The sequence below is a fragment of the Scylla paramamosain genome, chromosome 2 (assembly GCF_035594125.1).
Source record: "Scylla paramamosain isolate STU-SP2022 chromosome 2, ASM3559412v1, whole genome shotgun sequence".
Lineage (NCBI taxonomy): Eukaryota > Metazoa > Arthropoda > Malacostraca > Decapoda > Portunidae > Scylla > Scylla paramamosain.
Genome location: NC_087152.1, coordinates 10470001 through 10487500, shown reverse-complemented (window position 1 = coordinate 10487500; position 17500 = coordinate 10470001). Strand labels below are relative to the sequence as shown.

Here is a 17500-nt window from a genome sequence, read left to right as displayed (position 1 = left end):
GGGAAACGAATGAAAAGAGTGAGTGGTAAAGGAAAAAGGAGGAAGAAAAAGGGAGATGAGTAGAAGTGAGACAAAGGAAAGAAGAACCAGAAAAAGGGAGATGAATGAATAGAAGACAGAGTGGAGGGTATAGCTTGAAAGAGAAGAAAGAAAAAGGGAAGTTGATAGAAGGGAGAGGAGTAAAATTAGGGAAGAGGAAGGGGACACAGTGGAAAGGGAAATAAACAGGCCATTTGTGAAGGTCATGTTATGTAAGTCGAAGCAAGAGAGGGGGCAGGGGGTGAGGGAAGGCAGAGGGTTCCTCCTCCTTCGTCAGCAGATCGTGGGTGATGGCTCAGACTTCCCTTGAGGCAGAAGGTCAGCGTTTCTCTTTCTCGCCTCGTCCTTTTTGCCTCCCCTTGTTTATCGCATCTTCCTCCTCCTTCTTCCTCCTCCTCATCATCATATCGCGCTCCATCAGTGCCATATTGCTGACCTCTGTTCTCCCTTCAACATCCATCAATTTTTTTCTCCATATTTCCATTCGCCACATTCAATCATTCACTTTTTTCTCCCTCCTACTGTCCTTCCTTTCCTGCCAGTCTCCCTCACGCCTCTCCGTCACTTGGAAATGCCTTTATCCTGACAGTAGATGAACTCTTGAAACAATTCATAGAAAAACAAACAACACTCTCTGTAATGAGCGTCATGGTCGTGTCTTCTCTTATCTCTCGTTACTGATATTCGAAGAGCCTCGTGTCCCGGTAACTATCAAACCACATGGAGCACACTGAGATATGCACATGAGAGGCGGAGGGAGGATGAGGATAAGGAGAAGGAGGAGCTACATGTTGATAAAGAGATAAGGACCGGATAGCCTCACTTCACCAGTACAAGGAGCGTGAACAATGGTGAATGTATGAAGCGTAATGTGATGGGTGGTGAGAAAAGCTTGTATTCTTGTAATTTTCTATTTTCTAGTGATGTTTTGAAGTGCGTGTGTTAGAGAGAGAGAGAGAGAGAGAGAGAGAGAGAGAGAGAGAGAGAGAGAGAGAGAGAGAGAGAGAGAGAGATCATAAGTGCTTTCACATGATAACTACATAAACAATAACCTTCATATCTAACCATATAACAAACAAAACACACACAGAATAAAAAATGAAAATATGCTGACAGAATCAAGCAAGCCAACGCAATCATAGCACATATATAAAGCGAACAAACACAATAGCATCATTACCTGTTCAAACAAGGACTAAAAAAACTGCCAGGTACATTAGCTGCTACTTCCAATCCACCAGGAGAACAAATACTACTCAATTTTTTTTTCTTTTTTTTTCCAGTAATATGTTCGCTGTTCGCCAGTTCCAAATTAATCCTGGGAATCGTGTAATTTCGTCTTTCTGTTGTGTGTGTGTGTGTGTGTGTGTGTGTGTGTGTGTGTGTGTGTGTGTGTGTGTGTGTGTGTGTGTGTGTGCGTTTTATTATTATTATTATTTTTTTTTTAGGAAAGGCTGAAGGTTAGGAGGTAGAAGGGTAGAGAAAGTGGAATAAAAGGAAGTCTCTCTCTCTCTCTCTCTCTCTCTCTCTCTCTCTCTCTCTCTCTCTCTCTCTCTCTCTCTCTCTCTCTCTCTCTCTCTCTCTCTCTCTCTCTCTCTCTCTCTCTCTCTCTCTCTGTGTCTGTGTCTGTGTGTGTGTGTGTGTGTGTGAAGTATCATGCCAAAGCTGAACACGACCATCAAACCAAACGCGCCTAGCCTTAATGTGACGCATAAGAGAACAGGCGTAAGACACACGAGGCACCTGACGCAGGGAAGTCCCATTGCAATAACAAGCGCCAGCAGATAGAAACACACACGTCGGCTCGGGCACACCTCGGCAAGGTAGCAATGACTGGTGCTGCCCTCCACGCCTGCTTCAGCTAAGATGCGTGCTTGAGTCAAGAGTGTGGTTGAGTAAATTGGTGAGAAAACAGAATGTGTTCTTGGTTTTAATTAAAGTAATAATAAACTAATAATTGCAAAAAAAAAAAAAAAATATATATATATAACAACAACAGCAGCGAGGACGATGACGACGACGACGACAACAGTAACAATAACACAAACTACAAAATGAATAACAATATACTTAATATAAATAGTAGTGGTAATAGTAATAGTAGTACTAATGATGATGATGATGATGATGATGATATTTATAACAACAACAACAACAACAACAACAACAACAACAACAACAACCATAATAATGATAACAATAAAAATAATGATAATAATAATAATAATAATAGTAATAATAATAATAATAATAATAATAATAAAAATAATGATAAAAATAACAACAACAATCACAAATACACCATCATCACCATTAATAAAAACATCAATAATAAACAACACCTTCCTAGTATTTATCACCATTGCAATATCTCTTTTTAAACCACCACTACCACCACCACCACCACCACCACTACCACCACCATCCCAAAGCCACCACGAGCAACAACAGCAGTCGGTCCTCCATCTTCCTTTCACACGTTAACAGTGAAGGTGAAACGTGACAATTTAAGAGGGAAAGGAAAAAACACCGGATGTCCAGTCTACCTCTTCCTCTGCGCTAAACAGCATCAGATTCTTGCCAGGCTGTTTTTGGTTGTGTGTGTGTGTGTGTGTGTGTAAGATGGTGAATACTAAGGAGTGGAGTGACGAGGAGGGCAACGAGAGAAGGGAGGAAGAGAGTGTCTATGTGTATGAAAGTGATGAGTTGAGGTGAATGGAAAGTGTGTGCATAGGAGCGAATAGTGAGAGGAGGAAGGGGCAGGCAGGTAGACAGACAGGTAGGTAAGTAGGTCAATGGAGATAAAGCGTAAGGTGAAGAGGGAGGAGAATGGGCAAGAAAAGATATACAGTAGGCGTGTGTGCAGGAATGAGACTGAGAGAAAGAAAAGAAAACTATTGACTTCAGAAGCTGTGGAAAGTCAAGAACGTGCTGGGAAATGAAAGGCGAGGCAGGTGGATATAAGTTTGTGGAGAAAATGAGGAGGGTGTGAAGGTGCGTGTTGAAGTGGAGAGGGAAAAAGAGAAGAGGGTTTTGGGTGGTTTGGAGCGGTGGTGGTGGAGAAGGCAAGTGGAGTAAGAGGGAGGAGAGGATGAGAGTGTGAGGGAGAGAGATGAGGCATGTAAATATACGAGTGTGGTATTTACAGCTGCGCTAAATAGATTACTTTCAGACTAATGGCCCAGCGGAGTTTGCAGACAAATTTTCCACACATAAATGTAACTGAAGATCTTGCCGCTGATTATGTATATCTGTTTATTTACGTCTCTCTCTCTCTCTCTCTCTCTCTCTCTCTCTCTCTCTCTCTCTCTCTCTCTCTCTCTCTCTCTCTCTCTCTCTCTCTCTCTCTCTCTCTCTCTCTCTCTCTCTCTCTCTCTCTCTCTCTCTCTCTCTCTCTCTCTCTCTCTCTCTCTCTCTCTCTCTCTCTCTCTCTCTCTCTCTCTCTCCATAAATACCCTAAATAAACATGCAACTACAAAGAAAAGCAAGAAAGAAAAAGCAGTGAAAGCCGCGTCGCACTTACTCATCAAGGTAAAGGACCCTTAAAATTTAATGCCTGGTATACACACTCGCGACCCTCCCGTCCCTCCCTCCCAGTTCCTCCCTCTCTACCTCCCGTCCCTCCCTCCTCAGCGCACTGTTCCCTCCACACCACGACTTCTATTATTACGTCTATCGCAAATCGATAGACTAAAGACGCGAGTGGTTCTGAGGGAGGAGAAGAGACAGCAAGGTGGAAGAGAGTAGGATAGCAAAAATTTTCTATTCCTCCTCCTCCTCTTCTTGCTGCTTCTCCTGCTCCTCTTCCTCTGCTTCCTCCTCCTCCTCCTATAGATCTCTCTCGCCCCATTACGCTAATCATGGACACGCCACTCAAGCCTGGCTAACGGGGGCCACTCACACGCCCAGCTGAATGCCCACGATCGCTTTCCTGCCACCCAACAACAAGACGGCTCAGAGAACGCATCACTGAGCGACACGGGTTCAATTTTCCACCGCTAAGCATCGTGGTCCGCGAACCTGACGTGGGGTGTATGTAAAAATTGTAAAGAGTTGAGAGGAGTTAAGTTGAGTGGGTGAGAGAGAAAGCATGAGAGTAAATTGTAAAATTAAGAGGGAGAGAGAAAACATGAGGTAAATTGTAGAGTTGAGAGAGAGAGAGAGAGAGAGAGAGAGAGAGAGAGAGAGAGAGAGAGAGAGAGAGAGAGAGAGAGAGAGAGAGAGAGAGAGAGAGAATCAAAAGGAAAAAAAAAAAAAGTGATACGTTTGCTGTGTTATTCTGCTGCGGAAGTACGAACACGTCTGTGGCCGCGGTGGTGGTTTGGGCTCGGCAATTAATTACATGGTGCCTTTCAAACAGTGAGAGTTGCTTTGATAACGTGCTGGCCATCATGCAATTAGTTCTCGCTTCTTTTATCCGTAATACTAATGAAAGATAATTTTTTTCTTATTATTCTGAGGAAGGAGGAGGAAAAAGAAAAAAGACCTTACTGTGACAAAGCACAAAAAAGCTTCATCATGTAAGTAAAAGACACGTCGTTTAAGTTCAAGAGATGATAAATATCTGGATACAAGTAAGAAGTCATAATTAATTAGTGGCCTGATCGATCCTGCTGTAAAACTTATGTTGGTGTGTGTGTGTGTGTGTGTGTGTGTGTGTGTGTGTGTGTGTGTGTGTGTGTGTGTGTGTGTGTGTGTGTGTGTGTGTGTGTGTGTGTGTGTGTGTGTGTGTGTGTGTGTGTGTGTGTGTGTGTGTGTGTGTGTGTGTGTGTGTGTGTGTGTGTGTGTGTGAGAGAGAGAGAGAGAGAGAGAGAGAGAGAGAGAGAGAGAGAGAGAGAGAGAGAGAGAGAGAGAGAGAGAGAGAGAGAGAGAGAGAGAGAGAGAGAGAGAAGCAAACTCTAAAAATAGAGGCTTTAGGAAAACTTTTAAGTGAAGAACTTAAACAATAATCAAGACGTAATTAAGAACTTTTAGACACACGATGCAATTGAGGTTTAAAAATCTTTCCTTTCCTTCTTGAATCTCACACCCCTTTGACTGAAATATAATACTCTCGGTGGCTCTTATCAAATGTATTTCTTGTTTGACTATGAATTTTTACAAGTGGTATATAGTATAATGATGCCAAGGACTGTTGAAATAGAAGAAACACTAAAAAGCTCTTGATATTTTGCCATGGAACTTCTACTTTAATAATTCAACTTTAATAATTACGTATGATTATTAGAAGTAGTAAATGATTTAATAACACCATAAACTGCGGGAATAAAGAGAGCACTAACAACTTCCTTAATGTCTTGATATAACTTCCACTTTAATTCACACTCCTGGCTGTTAAATTCCTTCATGGCCCACCAGACTGGGAAGCCTTGTTTTACAAAGAGGAAATTCAGTGTGCAGAACTTTGAGGCGCGGGGAAAACTATAAACTCGACTAAAGACTGACTTACTGCTCACACACACACACACACACACACACACACACACACACACACACACACACACACACACACACACACACACACACACACACTGAGCAGCTGCCACAAAACAAGATGTCTTCTTCTTTTATTCGTGTGTTTCGTTTTAGTTTCCTTCCCAGATGCGTCCCACCAAGCATTTCCTGAGTTTACACAAGTCTAAATATTCTCTCTCTCTCTCTCTCTCTCTCTCTCTCTCTCTCTCTCTCTCTCTCTCTCTCTCTCTCTCTCTCTCTCTCTCTCTCTCTCGTTCTGTTTCAGTAAGGTATTTCTGTTCTGGAATTTAATGGAAGTTTTGCAAAATAGATGATCTTTCTTGTTGTACGTGTGTGTGTGTGTGTGTGTGTGTGTGTGTGTGTGTGTGTGTGTGTGTGATTAAATGAATGAATAGTGAACAAATGAATGAATAAATAAACTGAAGGAAAGAAAGAATAATGAATGAATAGCAAGGAGGGAGGGAAAGTCAAATTAAAATTTCTTTACTCGGTGCAATTGGTAGATTGTTCTTTATGTCAAATTATACTGCATAGGTACTAAATATGTAGATGAAAATTATGTATGCAAGTGTTTTAGTGTTTTGGCACCACATTTAAGCCAAAGCAGCTGACCACACGAGTACGAGTATATGAGAAAAATCATATAATAAAAATTGATATCAAAAGTAGAGTGCATAGTTTTTTTCATAAAAACCATAATTAAGTTAGTAAAATTATACCAAAATATATCATATTATAGTGAAATAAATAAAATAGCAATAAAAATAATATTACAAGATAACATAAAACTAGTAAAATATAGAACATAAAATTTTCCAACTTTAGGACATTCTCCAGTCACTACGTGGTCTCACTATTTGGGTTTAATAATATACAGTTAGAGAGTCTAGATTTGAAAACAAAAAGCGTGGTAGCGTTTGTGATGTTTCCGGGTAGGAAACGTTTTTTTTTTTTTTTTTTTTTTTAGTCTGTTTACTGAGAATGTTCCTGTGCCAGTGTTTGTATTTTCTCTAGGAGCAACACGATAAATTTGTTGTCTTGTCACGCTACTTGTACAGTGGAATGCTGGGAATGGGAGGAGCCAGTCGGGATACGAAGCGTTCAGTGATTTATGCATAGCAATACTGATATCCAAGAAGGGCTTTTGTTTGATTTAGAGACATTCTAGTTCTTTAAAGGCAAGGAAAACATGATAATTTTCTTCGTACCATCGATCAAACACTAGCTATGAAATTTTGCTATTTCTATGTTACCTCCATCAGAGCAGTGGTGCTAGTGCTAAAATCCGCATGCAGTACTTAATGAAATTTAGCGCAAGTAGCTGGACGACGATTTTTCTGCTATTAACATTCCCAAGTTTCTTTTTAACTCGTTAATATATGTGTTGAACAGTAAGTAACGATCACGTACTGTACATGTACTAAATTTTTAACATATGTGTTGGAGCGGACGCTGGTGTAGTCAAACTTGACTATATATAGTATCCTCAGGTTTATGTGACAGCGATCGTTTACTTCTACTGAATACAAATTGAGTTTTGGCAGGACTGGCCATTAGCCCACATGTGAGACAATATTCTTTTGCCCTAATGAAGAACACTTCTGTTTCTTTCATGACGTTACGTAACTGTTCCAGGGAGTAGCCCTGAAAAACTGCGTTATTAGCATTAGAGAGAGAGAGAGAGAGAGAGAGAGAGAGAGAGAGAGAGAGAGAGAGAGAGAGAGAGAGAGAGAGAGAGACGGACACAAAGACAGACAGTGAGACAGACAGACAGACAGACCTGAACGGTAGTAATAAATGTCATAATTATACCATACATACTTTTAATCTTACCAACAGTGCTCTTCACATTCTGAAAGGCATGCGAGAGAAGCAGAACAAAGGACCCCAATTTGGCGGAAAAAAAAGAACCCTAACAGCCCCTAAATATTTCAATACCAATTAGGTGCATTTCACCACACACCACTCGTATACTTGCACCTGCCGCTCGCTTTAATCAATCAGTCAATCATATCCACGCATCTTGCCACTTTTTACATTTCCCCTCTTTTACGTTTTTTTTTTTCTTTTTCTTTTTGCCAGTATCACGAAGCAGCAATGTATGAATGCACGCATGGATCTCTTTGTCTGTCTGCATTTTGTCTACCTGTCTGAATCTAATTATTTGTTTACTTGGCTCCATTCCTTCCTTTCTGTTTGGGTTTCTGTATTTTGTCTACCTGTCTGTATCTATTTGTTTGTTTACTTGGGTCCCTTCTTTCCTCTCTCTCTCTCTCTCTTTTTGTTTAGCTTTCTGTATTTTGTCTACCTGCCTGTATCTGTCTGTTTATTTATTTTGCCTATCTCCCTTCCTTTCTGTCTGTCTATTTGCTTGTCTGTCTGTCTGTCTGCCTGTCTTAAATCTACCTTCCTGTGTCTGTCTTCGCCTGTTTACCTAGTTTCTTTCTTGTTTGTCTGCTTGTCTGTCTGTCTGCGTGTCTTAAATTTACCTGCCTCTATCTGTCTTTGTTCACCTAGATCCCTTCCTGTATGTCTGCTTGTCTGTCTATCTGTCTGCGTGTCTGAAATCATGTACATTAATTAAAAAAAACAACTGCCGCTCGCTTTTATACATTTCGCCACACTGTAAATTACTTTTATTTTACAATGTCATTTTCTGTGTTGTTATATTTTGCCACTCCAGCCACTTGCAAGAAACACTAAAGCTAAAATGAACGCGTCATATCTGCATATATATATTCTGTCTCCTTATTTTCTCCTTAATTTCATACTTTTTTTTTTTATTCTTATGCTCTTTTCATGTGCAAAGGAACACAAAGAAAGAGCGAAACATTAGCAGACGTATTGCCACTTAAGAGTCTGTTTATGTCAAGCTATCTACACCATCTGATCTAAAGTAAGAGAGATATAAAGGACAGTAAAGGCGAAGGCAGTACATATCAAACGATCCACGTATATATGCATACTTTTAACATTTTTTACAAGTATCCTAATTTGCATGCTTATTTTCACGAGTGTTTTCATGTATGTTACTGTGCCTATTTATTTCTACCAATGCTTCTAAATTTACATATTCATTTTAATCTATGTTTTTTTTTTTCAAAGTATTTCATTTTGTATACTTTCTTTTTTTTACCAATTTCTTTTTAAAAACCAATTCGAATGCTTATTTTCACCAATGTTTTTAAATGAATCCCACTGTGAATATTTATTTTTACTAATACTTTTGGAAGCACATATTCATTTTTTTTTTTATGCCTTTCGAAGTACCTCAATTTGCATATTTATTCTTTTACATTTTTTTTAGTAGTACATTTTGCATATATTGTTTTGCACACTTACGTATTTTCATCATTACTTTTAAATCTACACACTTATTTTAACCATACATTTTTTTTTCAGAGAATCTCGATTATCTGAATGCTTACTTTTCCTACACATGTTTTTACGTACCTCAACTTGATATCCAGCCTTTAAAGACTTCCCATAACCATAACCATCTTCTCGCGGGTCTCCCAGTGGCTTACCCCAATTAGGCTCACGTTTCTCAGGCTCAAGGATATCAGGAGTGCCTCGCCCCTCCACCACTTCCTGCTTCCAGATCACACCAATCGATTCACTCTGCCCTACACAAGCCATCCACACTCCAAAATTCACAAGTCTTCGTGATATAGTGGTTTCTTAACATAATTGCTATAACTTCTCCTCTTCCTCCTCTTCTCTTTCTCATTCTGCTGTTGTTGTTGTTGTTGTTGTTGTTGTTGTTGTTGTTGTTGAGGTTGTTGTTGTTGCTGTTGCTGTTGTTGTTGTTGCTTTTGTTCTTGTTATTTTCCTTGTTCTTATTCTTGTTCTTGTTTTTCTCCTCCTCCTCCATTCTCGGTAAGGGAGAGGGCCCTTTCTTTTATCCTGCTTTGTATTTTTTTTTTTTTATAATTCTCTTTTTTTTTTTTTTCCCTAATCGTGACTCACTTCCTCTGATCCTTTATCGTGACTCTTATCTACCTCCGTGTAATTCACCTTCCTCCCCCATGTGCGTCAATATTTCCGTCTAGTGATACTACTACTACTACTACTACTATTACTACTACTGCTACTACTGCTACTGCTACTACTACTACTGCCACTACTACTACTACTACTACTACTACTATTACTACTATTAATACTACTACTAATAATAATCATAAAAATAATGATAATAATAATAATAATAATAATAATAATACTAATAATAATAATAATAATAGTAATAGTAATAATAATAATAATAATAATAATAATAATAATAATGATAATAATAGTAATAATAATAATAATAATAATAAAAGTAATAATAATAATAATAATAATAATAATAACAATAATAATAATAATAATAATAATAATAATAATAATAATAATAATAATAATAATAATAATAACAATAATAATAATAATAATAACAATAATAATAATTATAATAATAATGCTAATAATAATAATAATAATAATAATAATAATAATAATAATAATAATAATAATAATAATAGTAATAATAATAATATTAATAACAACAACAAAGACAATAATAAGCAATTTCCTGATTAATCTAAAAAACCTGAAAACACTCACATCATCATCACTAAACCTACTCCACTACACCAATCCATTAAAAAAAAAAAAAAAGGAAAATATACCCCCCCAAAAAAAAACACAGATAAAAAGAAAAGAAGAGAAATAAAATACGTGTGAAAATACTGCTAATACACGTACAAGGGGGGACACGACAGGAAGGAGAGGCATTAACACTGATTACGATCTACACGAGGCACAGCAAGGCGAAGGGATGGCTGTTGTTTACCGTACGTGCAGGTATGTATGTATGTATGTACGTTGTATGTATGTATGGTATGTATACGTGTCCTTATGCACGTGATATGTCCATACGAACACGTTTTTTTTTTTCTTTTTTTCTTTTTTTCAATCTGTATTTTAATTATTTTTCTTTTTTCTCTTTTTCTTTTCAGTTGGATCTCCACCTCTTCTGCTTCTGTGGATTAATGAAGTGCGTTTTTAGTAAGCATGATATTCCAGTTTATTTTCTTTCGTATCCTTTTAATTCTCCTTCTGTTAATGTAGCTGACTAATGGATTTATGAACTATTTTCTTCCTTTTCTTCACCCTTATATTTACAATTGATGATGTTTGCTTTACACTTCATGCTATTCTTATACCGTAAAATCAAGGTTACGAAAAAATAATGTCAGGGAGAGAGAGAGAGAGAGAGAGAGAGAGGAGGAGAGAGAGAGAGAGAGAGAAGAGAGAGGAGAGAGAGAGAATGTGTGTGGGGGCCTTACAGCTCCCACGTACTACGGCTTACAACGAGAGGAACCGAGGAAGTGCTTAGCCCCTAATGACCTCCGTACCGGCATGCTATAAGGACGAGGGATAATGCAACCCTGTCACGAAGATGAGAGAGAAGAGGAGAGGAGAGAGAGAGAGAGAGAAGAGACGAGAGGAGAGAGAGAGAGAGAGAGAGAGAGAGAGAGAGAGAGAGTTGAAAAAAAATACAAATAAGTGAGAATGGCTAAGTTTGGCAAAATAAAAGCAAAGAAAAAAGAAAGATTTACGGGAATGTTTGATGGCTGGAGGAGCAGGAGGAGAGGAGGAGGAGGAGTGAGGAGGAGGAAAGGCAGCAATCAAGAAAGTGATGGATGAGGAGGAATGGATGATCCTCTCTCTCTCTCTCTCTCTCCTCTCTCTCTCTCTCTCTCTCTATCTCTCTCTCTCTCTCTCTCTCTCTCTCTCTCTCTGTCCATCCCTACCCACTCAGTCTTGTGTTCGATCGCCAGCTTGTTGACAAAGCAGAAAATGAGTAATTATGATATGGACCAAGGCGAGGCCATTGGAGCTATTATTCTTAGTTTAGTAGCAGTACGTAGTAATAGTAGTAGTAGTAGTAGTAGTAGTAGTAGTAGTAGTAAACTCGGAAGAAGAAGAAGAAGAAGAAGATGGTGATGATGATGATGATGAAATGATAGTAACAGTAGTAATAGCAAAAATAGTAATACATGGAACTAGCAGCAGCAGCAGCAGCAGTTGTAGCGCCAAGCTTCATAGCGTCGCCATAATATTATTCCTACACATAACAAGATCAAAGAGAATACAGATGAATTATTGACAGACTTCTAAATGACCAAGAATTCCTTTCTTCATTACGCGCCAACCTTTCTGTGCCGTCTGGAGCCCAATTAGACGTGTGTGTGTGTGTGTGTGTGTGTGTGTGTGTGTGTGTGTGTGTGTGTGTGTGTGTGTGTGTGTGTGTGTGTGTGTGTGTGGGTGTGTGTGTGTGGACAATGTTTCCTGAACTGCGCGTCTTCACAAATAACGAGAAATCTTAGAATCATCTGCAGTTTCTCTTCCTTCCCCTTTTTACACTGTCATAATCATAACATAAGCAGGTCTCGCATTTTTATACTACTATTTTGGAGTTACTCATATTTCTAAGTCTCCCCTTGCACAAAAGTATGCACGTTCAGGTAAATGTGGATTACTCTCGTTACTTTCGCCAGGTCTTGCGGGGAGACAGGGTAATGATACGGTACAGCAGCAGTCATGACTTGCGTCCCTAATGGTGCGTGAGTTTATTCCCTCTCGCAGCAACAGTGGGGGAATAAAAACCATTAAAAAACATAATTACACGGAATTACAAACCACAGGCAACTTTTCTCTCAAGGTATATAATGTAGTCTGGGGGTTTGATTTGGAGGACGAGAAAGTTATGCACGCATGCACTCACGCAGGCACGCACGCATGTCCGCACACACAGACAGGCAAACAAACAGACAGACCGACAGACAGATACACCCCCAACACACACACACACACACACACACACACACACACACACACAAAGAGAGAGAGAGAGAGAGAGAGAGAGAGAGAGAGAGAGAGAGAGAGAGAGAGAGAGAGAGAGAGAGAGAGAGAGAGAGAGAGAGAGAGAGAGAGAGAGAGAGAATTTTTTTCATTAGTGTCGAGTTTTCTCTATACCTGTAAGAGGATACGCTGCATGTCTGCCTATCTAACTGACTGACTGATTGACTGACTAGCTGACTGACACACACATTCTCTCTCTCTCTCTCTCTCTCTCTCTCTCTCTCTCTCTCTCTCTCTCTCTCTCTCTCTCTCTCTCTCTCTCTCTCTCTCTCTCTCTCGCTCCCAGTCATTGCAACCAAAGCGCCTGTCCAGCGCGTTCCATTGTTATATCATGTATTATAAATTTCCCATAAAGCTGAATGTGTATATGCTCAGTGTGATGTATGCTGAACTTTTAACAAATGTTCATATTCATAGACTGACCTCACCTTTCCAAACTATTTAACCTACTATAACAAAACCACACACTCGCCCAGCTTTGGATGCGCTAAGGATGCCAGATTGGGAGGATCATCCTTGTTGTGTAGATGTGAAGTCTCAGTATGTGAAGTAAAAATAGGTACTCGTGTTTGGTCATATGTTAGAAAAATATGGGAATGTGTATTTATTCATATTCACGTTAAAAATGTATTAGTAACTTGTCATTGAGTTAATTATATAAGTAAACATTTATAGCCACATTAAAGACAATATGCTGATGATTTAGGATTAAATGACAGAACAAGTGAATACATGTATTTCTAAGTCGTTATTAACTAACCAAAGAACAAAAGCTGAGGTAAGGAATCCACACATGTGCCTCCAGATGTGAATGACCGATGACAGACCCCGCACCCACACTTTGAAGTCGCTTGGCTGAACATGTACGGCTCCTGTCCCTACATGTAATCACTACTACATATTTTTTTTTTTTTTTTGTTTCAGGGTTATACATTTGAATGTAATAGTGAAAAAACGCAGGATTGGCCAAAAGCAACAAGAAAAGTAGATAAATAAATAAATAAAGGCCCATTGGAGATATCAGTCCCAAAACAGAATTCATAATTTAAAGTCTTATAAAAAAAATATATCACTGTAGGATATTGTAAATAAGAACTTGGACAATTTAGCACTCTCGTAGCGTGGCACCTCACTGCCTCACCTGTACACGAGCATGCCGACACATAATTAGCCAGGGCCTCATTAAGTTAAGCTGCGGGGCGCACACCACACTATGGGTTGTGTACTTTGCCGCGGCGCTCACTTCCGTTACCTGGCTTTGAACCTGTGTTAAGTCCACACCCCCAGGAAGCAGCATAGTGGCACCTAGACTTCACTGCTGGGTTTCCAATCTAAGAGGCGTAGATTAAGAGCGGATCCGATAGAGGTCTTTAAGTGGTATAAGAAATATAACAAGAGTGACTTGGGAAAGGATTTCATTAAGGCCTTTAAGTGGTAAAAGAAATGATACAAAGGTGACATTAGCAAAATCCGATAAAGATCTTTAAGTGGTATTAGGGATATAACAAAGAGTGACATAAGCAAAATCCTCACGGTCAGTAATCTGAATAGGACAAGAAATAACTAGTTTAAGCTTGATAAAGTTGGATTTTAATAGAGAAACTGAATGAAATTGGTTTTCAAGTAGAGTGGTAGATGAGTGGAATAGAGTATGTAATCGGGTTGTTAGTAGCGAGTCATTATGGAGCTTTAAAGGAAGATTAGACAAATTTATGGATGATAGGTGGAAATAGGTAGATATATTTTACAATGGAATAGACTCAGTAATCAAGTTGTTAGTCACGAGTCATTAGGGAGCTTCAAAGAAAGATTAGACCAATTTATGTATGATAGCTGGGAAAAGATAACATTTTATACAGAGACTGCCACGTGTAGGCCTGATGGCTTTTTGTAGCTTCCCTTTTCTGATGTTCTTATGTCCTTAAAATGACCATGAATAACGTGGTAACCAGTGCACCACGAAACACGCTCGGCACACCAACAGTCACGATACGAATGCAAAAACTATCATTACTTAAAGGTCACTGGTAGGCAAAGAGGATAGGGCGTGGTTCTCCCTGTAGCCTTTCCTTTGAACACACACAGTAAAACTGGCGAGCGAGTTAATATCTTTGTCGTATTTCAGTATTTCAGTATAATCCATTTCAACCCCAGCGCGACACTAACACTGCCAGGACGACTCGCTGTAGCTGTAGCACGAGTGAGAATCTAAATGTCTGCTCTCTCTCTCTCTCTCTCTCTCTCTCTCTCTCTCTCTCTCTCTCTCTCTCTCTCTCTCTCTCTCTCTCTGACATTCTATATCTTTTCTTTGTAATAATCATTTCTACTTCTCTTCATTTCCCTCTTCCTATCTATATTTTTATCTATTTATCAGTCTCTATCTATCTATCTATCTATCTATCTATCTATCTATCTATCTATCTATATATATATATATATATATATATATATATATATATATATATATATATATATATATATATATATATATATATATATATATATATATATATATATATATATATCGGTCTATTTATCTATCTACTAATCTATGTAGTAAATTACCTATGTATTTATATTCTCATCTATCTATCTATTTATCTATCTGCTTATCTACCTATCTATCTATCTCTCTCCGTATCCATACGTAGCGTGCGTGCGTGTGTCCGTGCATTAACGCCACCAATGGCCTACTTGCACGGCCTAACGGGCAAAAAATAATGACACCATGGGTAGAATTGTCAGGCAATATTCAGTCTGGGTTAATGTGCCCGTCCGACACGCGCAGCCGCCCGCCATTCCCCCAGTGGTGGTGTGTTTGGGAACGTTGGGATATGAGGGCGTTTTTGGAGGCATGTGGAAAAAGTGACGCTCTGTTTATCATCGCCGTCATTTCGCTACACACTTAACTGTTGTATCACTTACATTTTGGGAAAGATATGGGAGAGGTAGAACTTATGTCAGAGAATTAAAGGTGAATGATATTGAAATTATCAGCGTTAAGTTAGATGGAGTTAGGTTAGGTTTGGTTTAGGTTCATTCAACTAATTTTGTTGATTCCTTCATTGTATACATCACGATTTGAAAAAAGCATAATATTTTTGCCCAGAAGTAAATTGTCACTGTCTCGAAATTAGTAGGCTAAGGTTACTCTCATCATACTGAAAAAAGGTAAATTTCGTTGATACTTCAGATTCACCAACACTTGGAGGGAGAGGAACACACGCATGAAGGAGCCATGATGTTCTTGTCTGGCTGATGTGCCCTTCTTCACATGATCATTTGATTCTTCATTTTTATATAGGTCATCACATAATTATTTCAATTATTCGTGTCCATTTTTTTCTACAAAAAGAGTTCTAATCAAGGGCAACAAAACTGAAAGAAAGACCCTCTGAAGGTGCCAGTCCCTTAAGAAGACAGTCCGAAAGCAAGTCCAAAATTACACTGACACAGCGACCATTGATGAAAAGTCGTAGTTGTGATGGTGATTTACTCCGTCACATGTAGACATCAGTATTACAGGATTGTGCCGGTCAAGTGACGAGCGGCAGACGAACGAGACCTAAATGCAGGTAATCTCAATGTGCCGGCAGTGAAATGGTTTGTGCTGCAGCCAGTGTGCCAGCTCCACTCGGCCCTGGTTCAGATCCCGGTCAGGACGTGCGGCTGACGCTCACCCTTTGCAGCTGTCCATCCAGTATTGGGTAGTGAGTGCTTGAGGGAAGCAACCGTGAAAGCTTGGGAACTGCAGCAAACCCGTAGTTCGGCATGAAAGCCTTATAAACCCCCCTAAACGACCCTCGACTAAGGAGACTGCCATGAATACCGTGATTGCCAGAGGAAGGAATTATAGTGCATGCCTTTCTTTAGATTTACAAGTTCTCGCGATATTTCTTAAATCATTCAGTATTACCAGCAGTTCCCGAACTTCATTTTCAAATCTCGTAGTTATTCACAATACTCAAAGATATGATTACAAAAGGATTAATAACTATAATGATTTCTAAAGCCTTCATCTAATAACATTGAGTAACTGAAATTAATTTCAAGGTCTTAATATAACATTAATCTGTAATTAAAGTGATTTTTAAGCAATTCATATAATAATATCAAGTAACTGAGGTGATTTCTAAACCTTCATTATATAAACTATCATTGAAAACATAATAAAATCCTCTAACAATATCCAGAATAAAATAAATCTGATGTCACAGCACGGCAAGGGTTAATTGCTGTAATGAATTGGCAGTCACGTTCATGCATCATTAAGACATTCCGTGAGTGGAGACCCGGGCACCTCAGAGGCTGGGAGGCCCTCAGCTCAGGGCAATGGCGGCCTTCAAGTGTATCTCACGCGTGGTGGAATTAGATGAAAGTGCTCCTGATTTGAGGTGACGGGCGGGAGGATAATCATCGTTGCCGGCATGATGATGTTGGGTTACTGCCGTGTACCCTGCCATCACTGTTCACCTTGATAGATTGTGGCCCACTGCCTCCGTGATTCTCAGAGGTTGCAATGACTCTCGCTCTCAGATCCCGTCCGCTGTGCCCACTTTCATGCATTATCGAGTACCTTGGAAACACACTCGTTACTCACTGACTGGTAATGCTTTACTGGTGTTTGTGTCAGGTTTAGCTAAAATAAATAAACGAGAGAGAGAGAGAGAGAGAGAGAGAGAGAGAGAGAGAGAGAGAGAGAGAGAGAGAGAGAGAGAGAGAGAGAGAGAGAGAGAGAGAGAGAGAGAGAGGTTCGAATCATTTGCTTGTTTGACTACAGAAAATTGCTTTAGTGACATTTTTAGTTTGATTTCATGGAAAGATTCGCTAACAAACGTACAATTTTTTTTTCCCTCTCGTTGTTGCTGCAATTATCCTTCTCTTTCTCCTCCTTCGTCTTCCTCCACCTCTTTCGTAACCTTTCGCTATAAATTAACCAACAACTCCCTGTAATTTCTAGGTCTGTAGCTAACCGGCTCCTCCTGGGAAATAACTTTCCAACTTAAAGGGAACTGATAAAAATCTCCCAAACCATCCAGTTTCATTCACCAAGATTAAACTTCCATAAGAG

General features: G+C 39.2%; 2 protein-coding genes across 4 annotated transcripts in view; one reads left to right on the top strand and one right to left on the bottom strand.

Moving 5' to 3' along the window:
- Positions 1-17500, top strand: part of LOC135109731 (steroid hormone receptor ERR2-like) — a 258702-nt gene that overhangs the window by 22721 nt on the left and 218481 nt on the right. Inside the window, exon 2 of one of the 3 annotated variants that reach the window (XM_064021315.1) lies at positions 10521-10558. The exons of 1 other annotated variant lie outside the window; for it this stretch is intronic. The gene's annotated coding sequence lies outside the window, so the exon portion shown is untranslated. Of the gene's footprint in view, positions 1-10520; positions 10570-17500 lie in introns of all 3 variants that reach the window. One more of the 3 variants, XM_064021319.1, reaches the window with a different exon arrangement.
- The window catches only part of LOC135109778 (uncharacterized), a 121368-nt gene that overhangs the window by 64200 nt on the left and 39668 nt on the right, over positions 1-17500 (bottom strand). The gene's annotated exons all lie outside the window — the stretch shown is intronic.